Genomic DNA, 10,225 nt, shown 5'->3' with positions numbered 1-10,225 from the left:
AGGGAGAGAGAGAGAGAGAGAGAAAGATAGAGAGAGAGAGAGAGAGAGAGAGAGAAAGAGAAAGAGAAAGAGAGAGAGAGAGAGAGAGAGAGAGAGAGAGAGAGAGAGAGAGAGAGAGAGAGAGAGAGAGAGAGAGAGAGAGAGAGAGAGAGAGAGAGAGAGAGAGAGAGAGAGAGAGAGAGAGAGAGAGAGAGAGAGAGAGAGAGAGAGAGAGAGAGAGAGAAAGAGAGAGAGAGAGAGAGAGAGAGAGAGAGAGAGAGAGAGAGAGAGAGAGAGAGAGAGAGAGAGAGAGAGAGAGAGAGAGAGAGAGAGAGAGAGAGAGAGAGAGAGAGAGAGAGAGAGAGAGAGAGAGAGAGAGAGAGAGAGAGAGAGGGAGAGAAACACAGCGAGAGAGAGAGAGAAAGATAGCGAGAGAGAGAGAGAGAGAGAGAGAGAGAGAGAGAGAGAGAGAGAGAGAGAGAGAGAGAGAGAGAGAGAGAGAGAGAGAGAGAGAGAGAGAGAGAGAGAGAAAGATAGAGAGAGAGAGAGAGAGAGAGAGAGAGAGAGAGAGAGAGAGAGAGAGAGAGAGAGAGAGAGAGAGTGAGAGAAAGATAGCGAAACTGATTATGCTCCGTCTCATGTGCCAGTTTAGATTCCAGGCTTGTTCTTGGAGGCTCTTATTGAACAATGGGGGAACATTAGTGGAATGAGTCTATTAGAGCACAACATGGAAGTATGAAACATGGCGTTAGCATGGTGCTACAAAACAACATTGAACCCCGTTGCTATGGGGTAATGGAGGCTAACAGCTTGTGGTGGATGTAGAGTCAGAGAAAGTAATGGAGGCTAACAGCTTGTGGTGGTTGTAGAGTCAGAGAAAGTAATGGCAGGCTAACAGCTTGTGGTGGCTGTAGAGTCAGAGAATGTAATGGCAGGCTAACAGCTTGTGGTGGCTGTAGAGTCAGAGAAAGTAATGGCAGGCGAACAGCTTGTGGTGGCTGTAGAGTCAGAGAAACACACCCCACAGAGCCCCAGGACAGCAGCACAATTATACCCAACCAAATCCTGAGAAAACAAAAAGATAATTACTTGACACAAAAAAAACAGAGCAAACTAGAATGCTATTTGGCCCTAAACAGAGAGTACACAGTGGCAGAATACCTGACCACTGTGACTGATCAAAACTTAAGGAAAGTTTTGACTATGTACAGACTGTGAGCATAGCCTTGCTATTGAGAAAGGCCGCCGTAGACAGACCTGGCTCTCAAGAGAAGACAGGCTATGTGCACACTGCCCACAAAATGAGGTGGAAACTGAGCTGCACTTCCTAGCCTCCTGCCAAATGTATGACCATATTAGAGACACACATTTCTTATCATTGCCTCCATCCCCAGGGTCCTGTCCCTCTGAGAGATGTGAGGGCTCTCGTGTAGAGCACCTTATCGTTGCCTCCGTCCCCAGGGTCCTGTCCCTCTGAGTCCCCAGGGTCCTGTCCCTCTGAGAGATGTGAGGGCTCTCGTGTAGAGCACCTTATCCTTGCCTCCATCCCCAGGGTCCTGTCCCTCTGAGAGATGTGAGGGCTCTCGTGTAGAGCACCTTATCGTTGCCTCCGTCCCCAGAGTCCTGTCCCTCAGCCCTCCTCCACTCTGTGTTTGAATGTGTGTGTTTGTGTTTGTGTCTTCACTGGTCAGTTCAGTGGGTTTCACAGACCCATAGGAAGAGACTGAGTCTCAGTCCCTAATGACACCCTATTCCCTATATAGTGTTACTGTGGGCCCTGGTCTATAGTAGTGCACTGTGGGCCCTGGTCTATAGTAGTGCACTGTGTGCCCTGGTCTATAGTAGTGCACTGTGGGCCCTGGTCTATAGTAGTGCACTGTGGGCCCTGGTCTATAGTAGTGCACTGTGGGCCCTGGTCTATAGTAGTGCACTGTGGGCCCTGGTCTATAGTAGTGCACTGTGGGCCCTGGTCTATAGTAGTGCACTGTGGGCCCTGGTCTATAGTAGTGCACTGTGTGCCCTGGTCTATAGTAGTGCACTGTGGGCCCTGGTCTATAGTAGTGCACTGTGGGCCCTGGTCTATAGTAGTGCACTGTGGGCCCTGGTCTATATCAAATCAAAGCAAATCAAATCAAATTTTATTTGTCACATACACATGGTTAGCAGATGTTAATGCGAGTGTAGCGAAATGCTTGTGCCTCTAGTTCCGACAATGCAGTGATAACCAACAAGTAATCTAACTAACAATTCCAAAACTACTGTCTTATACACAGTGTAAGGGGATAAGGAACATGTACATAAGGATATATGAATGAGTGATGGTACAGAGCAGCATACAGTAGATGGTATCGAGTACAGTATATACATATGAGATGAGTGTGTAGACAAAGTAAACAAAGTGGCATAGTTAAAGTGGCTAGTGATACATGTGTTACATAAGGATGCAGTCGATGATGTAGAGTACAGTATATACATATGCATATGAGATGAATAATGTAGGGTAAGTAACATTATATAAGGTAGCATTGTTTAAAGTGGCTAGTGATATATTTACATCATTTCCCATCAATTCCCATTATTAAAATGGCTGGAGTTGGGTCAGTGTCAATGACAGTGTGTTGGCAGCAGCCACTCAGTGTTAGTGGTGGCTGTTTAACAGTCTGATGGCCTTGAGATAGAAGCTGTTTTTCAGTCTCTCGGTCCCAGCTTTGATGCACCTGTACTGACCTCGCCTTCTGGATGATAGCGGGGTGAACAGGCAGTGGTTCGGGTGGTTGATGTCCTTGATGATCTTTATGGCCTTCCTGTAACAACGGGTGGTGTAGGTGTCCTGGAGGGCAGGTAGTTTGCCCCCGGTGATGCGTTGTGCAGTCCTCACTACCCTCTGGAGAGCCTTACGGTTGAGGGCGGAGCAGTTGCCGTACCAGGCGGTGATACAGCCCGCCAGGATGCTCTCGATTGTGCATCTGTAGAAGTTTGTGAGTGCTTTTGGTGACAAGCCGAATTTCTTCAGCCTCCTGAGGTTGAATAGGCGCTGCTGCGCCTTCTTCACGACGCTGTCAGTGTGAGTGGACCAATTCAGTTTGTCTGTGATGTGTATGCCGAGGAACTTAAAACTAGCTACCCTCTCCACTACTGTTCCATCGATTTGGATAGGGGGTGTTCCCTCTGCTGTTTCCTGAAGTCCACAATCATCTCCTTAGTTTTGTTGACGTTGAGTGTGAGGTTATTTTCCTGACACCACACTCCGAGGGCCCTCACCTCCTCCCTGTAGGCCGTCTCGTCGTTGTTGGTAATCAAGCCTACCACTGTTGTGTCGTCCGCAAACTTGATGATTGAGTTGGAGGCGTGCGTGGCCACGCAGTCGTGGGTGAACAGGGAGTACAGGAGAGGGCTCAGAACGCACCCTTGTGGGGCCCCGTGTTGAGGATCAGCGGGGAGGAGATGTTGTTGCCTACCCTCACCACCTGGGGGCGGCCCGTCAGGAAGTCCAGTACCCAGTTGCACAGGGCGGGGTCGAGACCCAGGGTCTCGAGCTTGATGACGAGCTTGGAGGGTACTATGGTGTTGAATGCCGAGCTGTAGTCGATGAACAGCATTCTCACATAGGTATTCCTCTTGTCCAGGTGGGTTAGGGCAGTGTGCAGTGTGGTTGAGATTGCATCGTCTGTGGACCTATTTGGGCGGTAAGCAAATTGGAGTGGGTCTAGGGTGTCAGGTAGGGTGGAGGTGATATGGTCCTTGACTAGTCTCTCAAAGCACTTCATGATGACGGAAGTGAGTGCTACGGGCGGTAGTCGTTTAGCTCAGTTACCTTAGCTTTCTTGGGAACAGGAACAATGGTGGCCCTCTTGAAGCATGTGGGAACAGCAGACTGGTATAGGGATTGATTGAATATGTCCGTAAACACACCGGCCAGCTGGTCTGCGCATGCTCTGAGGGCGCGGCTGGGGATGCCGTCTGGGCCTGCAGCCTTGCGAGGGTTAACACGTTTAAATGTCTTACTCACCTCGGCTGCAGTGAAGGAGAGACCGCATGTTTCCGTTGCAGGCCGTGTCAGTGGCACTGTATTGTCCTCAAAGCGGGCAAAAAGTTATTTAGTCTGCCTGGGAGCAAGACATCCTGGTCCGTGACTGGGCTGGATTTCATCTTGTAGTCCGTGATTGACTGTAGACCCTGCCACATGCCTCTTGTGTCTGAGCCATTGAATTGAGATTCCACTTTGTCTCTGTACTGACGCTTAGCTTGTTTGATAGCCTTACGGAGGGAATAGCTGCACTGTTTGTATTCAGTCATGTTGCCAGACACCTTGCCCTGATTAAAAGCAGTGGTTCGCGCTTTCAGTTTCACGCGAATGCTGCCATCAATCCACGGTTTCTGGTTAGGGAATGTTTTTATCGTTGCTATGGGAACGACATCTTCGACGCACGTTCTAATGAACTCGCACACCGAATCAGCGTATTCGTCAATATTCCCATCTGACGCAATACGAAACATGTCCCAGTCCACGTGATGGAAGCAGTCTTGGAGTGTAGAGTCAGCTTGGTCGGACCAGCGTTGGACAGACCTCAGCATGGGAGCTTCTTGTTTTAGTTTATGTCTGTAGGCAGGGATCAGCAAAATGGAGTCGTGGTCAGCTTTTCCGAAAGGGGGGGCGGGGCAGGGCCTTATATGCGTTGCGGAAGTTAGAGTAACAATGATCCAAGGTTTTACCACCCCTGGTTGCGCAATCGATATGCTGATAAAATTTAGGGAGTCTTGTTTTCAGATTGGCTTTGTTAAAATCCCCAGCTACAATGAATGCAGCCTCCGGATAAATGTTTTCCAGTTTGCAAAGAGTTAAATAAAGTTCGTTCAGAGCCATCGATGTGTCTGCTTGGGGGGGGGGGATATATACGGCTGTGATTATAATCGAAGAGAATTCTCTTGGAAGATAATGCGGTCTACATTTGATTGTGAGGAATTCTAAATCAGGTGAACAGAAGGATTTGAGTTCCTGTATGTTTCCTTCATCACACCATGTCCCGTTAGTCATGAGGCATACGCCCCCGCCACTCTTCTTACCAGAGAGATGTTTGTTTCTGTCGGCGCGATGCGTGGAGAAACCCGTTGGCTGCACCGCCCTGGATAGCGTTTTCCCAGTAAGCCATGTCTCCGTAAAGCAAAAACGTTGCAGTCTCTGATGTCCCTCTGGAATGCCACCCTTGCTCGGATTTCATCAACCTTGTTGTCGAGAGACTGGACATTGGCAAGAAGAATACTGGGAAGTGGTGCGCGATGTGCCCTTTTTCGGAGTCTGACCAGAACACCGCCGCGTTTCCCTCTTTTTCGGAGTCGTTTCCTTGGGTCGCTGCATGCGATCCATTCCGTTGTCCTGTTTGTAAGGCAGAACACAGGATCCGCGTCGCGGAAAACATATTCTTGGTCGTACTGATGGTGAGTTGACGCTGATCTTATATTCAGTAGTTCTTCTCGACTGTATGTAATGAAACCTAAGATGACCTGGGGTACTAATGTAAGAAATAACACGTAAAAAAAACAAAAAACTGCATAGTTTCCTAGGAACGCGAAGCGAGGCGGCCATCTCAGTCGGCGCCGGAAATGTGCACTGTGGGCCCTGGTCTATAGTAGTGCACTGTGGGCCCTGGTCTATAGTAGTGCACTGTGGGCCCTGGTCTATAGTAGTGCACTGTGGGCCCCTGGTCTATAGTAGTGCACTGTGTGCCCTGGTCTATAGTAGTGCACTGTGGGCCCTGGTCTATAGTAGTGCACTGTGGGCCCTGGTCTATAGTAGTGCACTGTGGGCCCTGGTCTATAGTAGTGCACTGTGGGCCCTATAGTAGTGCACTGTGGGCCCTGGTCTATAGTAGTGCACTGTGGGCCCTGGTCTATAGTAGTGCACTGTGTGCCCTGGTCGATAGTAGTGCACTGTGGGCCCTGGTCGATAGTAGTGCACTGTGGGCCCTGGTCTATAGTAGTGCACTGTGGGCCCTGGTCTATAGTAGCACTGTGTGCACTGTCTATAGTAGTGCACTGTGGGCCCTGGTCTATAGTAGTGCACTGTGGGCCCTGGTCTATAGTAGTGCACTATAGGCCCTGGTCTATATCCTTTTAAAAACATTTTTTATAACAAAATTAATAAATATTTGGTCGTATTGAGCCCGTTCTGGGTCCGGGTCTGCCTATTGAGTAAGAGCAGGCCTGGCCAACTCCAGTCCTCTGGGCCCTGATTGGGTGGCACACTTTCCCTCCATGCTAGTAAACACACCTGATTAAACTAATTCCGTTCTAAACTGATTAGTTGATTATTGGAGTCAGGTGTGTTAGCTGGGGGTAAAACGGTGACACCAATCAGGCCCCTGAGGACTGGAGTTGCCCAGGCCTGCTGTAGAGCAACAAGAGAAAGGGGAAGTTAGAGAAGCCCACATCTGTTACAGGAACAGTGTGCAGTTCAGTTAAACAGTCTCCAATTCAGAGAGCAGCAGTCAGAAACGGATGTGGTTTAAGTACAGTCAACTGATGAGTTCACATTGGATGAGTGCAAATGTGGCCGACTAGACTGTTATCCTGTTGAATCTAAACCCATGCAGGACAGTCCTAAGCTATTGCACATATCAGGAGTCAGTCGTATACATGAATAAAGTATAAACATATATTGTCTATATAGTCTGTCTGACTACCTTTCCTTCAGTCTCTTCGTCTGTCTGTCTGTCTGTCTGTCTGTCTGTCTGTCTGTCTGTCTGTCTGTCTGTCTGTCTGTCTGTCTGTCTGTCTGTCTGTCTGTCTGTCTGTCTGTCTGTCTGTCTGTCTGTCTGTCTGTCTGCCCGTCTGCCCGTCCGTCCGTCCGTCCGTCCGTCCGTCCGTCCGTCCGTCCGTCCGTCCGTCCGTCTGTCTGTCTGTCTGTCTGTCTGTCTGTCTGTCTGTCTGTCTGTCTGTCTGTCTGTCTGTCTGTCTGTCTGTCTGTCTGTCTGTCTGTCTGTCTGTCTGTCTGTCTGTCTGTCTGTCTGTAAGGCTGCGTTCACACAGGAATTCCAATTCTATATATTTTTCCCAACTAATTGGTCTTTTGACCAATCAGATCAGCCTCTTTTGCCAATAATTGGGCACCAGATCAAAGCTGAGCTGCCTGTGTAAACGCAGCCTGAGCTTCTAAGAAGAGAGGAGTTACATGTTGTATTTAGTGCTCTGTAAAACACTGCCAGCGTTCTCAGTCCAGGACACTTCTCTACCAGAGGAAAACAAGCTCGTTCAGTCTGGAGGAGCCGGACATGGATTTCCCCCTTGTGACATCCAGACTGCAGACTGCCTGTTGTTTACTGTAGTCTGTGTTTGGCTAAAGGCTGTTCCTGTACTAGACCACAGTGGTCTATAGGGCACCAGGCAGGAGCGCCACAAACTAAGACAACCTTTCTGACTCCAGAGTAGTGTGTTTGTGTGTGTGTATGTATTTAGGCGTGTGAGTGTTTGTGTGTGTGTGTGTGTGTATGTATTTAGGCGTGTGAGTGTTTGTGTGTGTGTGTGTGTGTATGTATTTAGGCGTGTGAGTGTTTGTGTTTGTGTGTGTGTATGTATTTAGGAGTGTGAGTGTTTGTGTTTGTGTGTGTGTATGTATGTAGGCGTGTGTATGTGTATGTATTTAGGCGTGTGTGTGTGTGTTCGTGTGTGTGAATTGGCGTGCATACATGCGTGTGTGTGTGCTTCCGTGTGCGTGTGTGGCTAGTAGTGTCCCATGCTAAGGTCAACAAGCTCTCACAGTCTCACTACAGAATTAGACGTTTTTGCACTTTTCTCCAAACGTCAAATTTCGAAGTTGAGAGTTAAGGTTTAGGATAAGGTCAAAACATTCATTAGTCATTCATTCCAAACACACAACCATCTGATCCGGGGTCATGGAATTACGCCCATCCACCACCCCAGTCTACAATGCCCTAGGAAAACCCAAACATACTTGATGGCAATAGCGCTCACTGTTGCCCCCTAGTGGCTGGTTCTGAAGGAATTTCCCGATGTTCTCAGGACATGGACAGACGTCCAATTTCGATGTCAATCTTGAGCGATCTGCCTGGCTTTGGCACACAGGCTTTATTTAGCCGATAATACAATCAGCCTCTGATTTCCACCCAGGCTCCGTCATGGAGCTCGTTCCAGGAGTTAACAAGTCTGGCTTGTTGATGAGCTACAGGCTGGACATAACAAACAAACACTGGTTACTGGGCTCCCGAGTGGCGCAGCAGTCTAAGGTACTGTATCTCACTACAAACCCCGGTTCAATTCCAGGCTGTATCACAACCGGCCCTGATTGGGAGTTCCATACGGCGGTGCACTATTGGCCCAGCATCATCCGGGTTTGGGTTTGGCCAAGGGAAGGCCGTCACTGCGAACAAGAATTTGTTCTTAACTGACTTGCCTAGTTCAATAAAAATGTAATTTAAAAAATGACTTACCTGGGAGGGGAGACACCTTGGTCACCTAGAAGATTCAGCCAGGGTGAGGCTCGGCCATCACACTCGAATTCCCCAAATGTGGGAATCTAGACCGCATCATTTGTGGTGAAGGGTGGTAGGTAGCCTAGCTAGACGTTAGAGTATCGGGCCAGCAGTGAAACGTTGCTAGTTCCAATAGCATTTAACATTTAAACATTAACATTTAAGTCATTTAGCAGACGCTCTTATCTAGAGCCACTTACAAATTGGTGCATTCACCTTATGACATCCAGTGGAACAGCCACTTTACAATAGTGCATCTAAATCTTTTAAGGGGGGGGGGGTGAGAAGGATTACTTTATCCTATCCTAGGTATTAAAGAGGTGGGGTTTCAGGTGATTCCGGAAGGTGGTGATTGACTCCGCTGTCCTGGCATCGTGAGGGAGTTTGTTCCACCATTGGGGGGCCAGAGCAGCGAACAGTTTTGACTGGGCTGAGCGGGAACTGTACTTCCTCAGTGGTAGGGAGGCGAGCAGGCCAGAGGTGGATGAACGCAGTGCCCTTGTTTGGGTGTAGGGCCTGATCAGAGCCTGGAGGTACTGAGGTGCCGTTCCCCTCACAGCTCCGTAGGCAAGCACCATGGTCTTGTAGCGGATGCGAGCTTCAACTGGAAGCCAGTGGAGAGAGCGGAGGAGCGGGGTGACGTGAGAGAACTTGGGAAGGTTGAACACCAGACGGGCTGCGGCGTTCTGGATGAGTTGTAGGGGTTTAATGGCACAGGCAGGGAGCCCAGCCAACAGCGAGTTGCAGTAATCCAGACGGGAGATGACAAGTGCCTGGATTAGGACCTGCGCCGCTTCCTGTGTGAGGCAGGGTCGTACTCTGTGGATGTTGTAGAGCATGAACCTACAGGAACGGGCCACCGCCTTGATGTTAGTTGAGAACGACAGGGTGTTGTCCAGGATCACGCCAAGGTTCTTAGCGCTCTGGGAGGAGGACACAATGGAGTTGTCAACCGTGATGGCGAGATCATGGAACGGGCAGTCCTTCCCCGGGAGGAAGAGCAGCTCCGTCTTGCCGAGGTTCAGCTTGAGGTGGTGATCCGTCATCCACACTGATATGTCTGCCAGACATGCAGAGATGCGATTCGCCACCTGGTCATCAGAAGGGGAAAGGAGAAGATTAATTGTGTGTCGTCTGCATAGCAATGATAGGAGAGACCATGTGAGGTTATGACAGAGCCAAGTGACTTGGTGTATAGCGAGAATAGGAGAGGGCCTAGAACAGAGCCCTGGGGGACACCAGTGGTGAGAGCGCGTGGTGAGGAGACAGATTCTCGCCACGCCACCTGGTAGGAGCGACCTGTCAGGTAGGACGCAATCCAAGCGTGGGCCGCGCCGGAGATGCCCAACTCGGAGAGGGTGGAGAGGAGGATCTGATGGTTCACAGTATCGAAGGCAGCCGATAGATCTAGAAGGATGAGAGCAGAGGAGAGAGAGTTAGCTTTAGCAGTGCGGAGCGCCTCCGTGATACAGAGGAGATCAGTCTCAGTTGAATGACTAGTCTTGAAACCTGACTGATTTGGATCAAGAAGGTCATTCAGAGAGAGATAGCGGGAGAGCTGGCCAAGGACGGCACGTTCAAGAGTTTTGGAGAGAAAAGAAAGAAGGGATACTGGTCTGTAGTTGTTGACATCGGAGGGATCGAGTGTAGGTTTTTTCAGAAGGGGTGCAACTCTCGCTCTCTTGAAGACGGAAGGGACGTAGCCAGCGGTCAGGGATGAGTTGATGAGCGAGGTGAGGTAAGGGAGAAGGTCTCCGGAA

General features: G+C 49.5%; 1 pseudogene; it reads left to right on the top strand.

The window, feature by feature from the left end:
- The first annotated feature begins 8,415 nt into the window (after nucleotides 1-8,415).
- On the top strand, nucleotides 8,416-8,550 carry LOC124020434 (annotated as a pseudogene).
- Nucleotides 8,551-10,225: the final 1,675 nt, after the last annotated feature.

This window comes from Oncorhynchus gorbuscha, unplaced genomic scaffold (genome assembly GCF_021184085.1).
Source record: "Oncorhynchus gorbuscha isolate QuinsamMale2020 ecotype Even-year unplaced genomic scaffold, OgorEven_v1.0 Un_scaffold_816, whole genome shotgun sequence".
NCBI lineage: Eukaryota > Metazoa > Chordata > Actinopteri > Salmoniformes > Salmonidae > Oncorhynchus > Oncorhynchus gorbuscha.
Note: the sequence above shows the minus strand (reverse complement) of the source record. Positions and strands in the feature narration are given on the sequence as shown.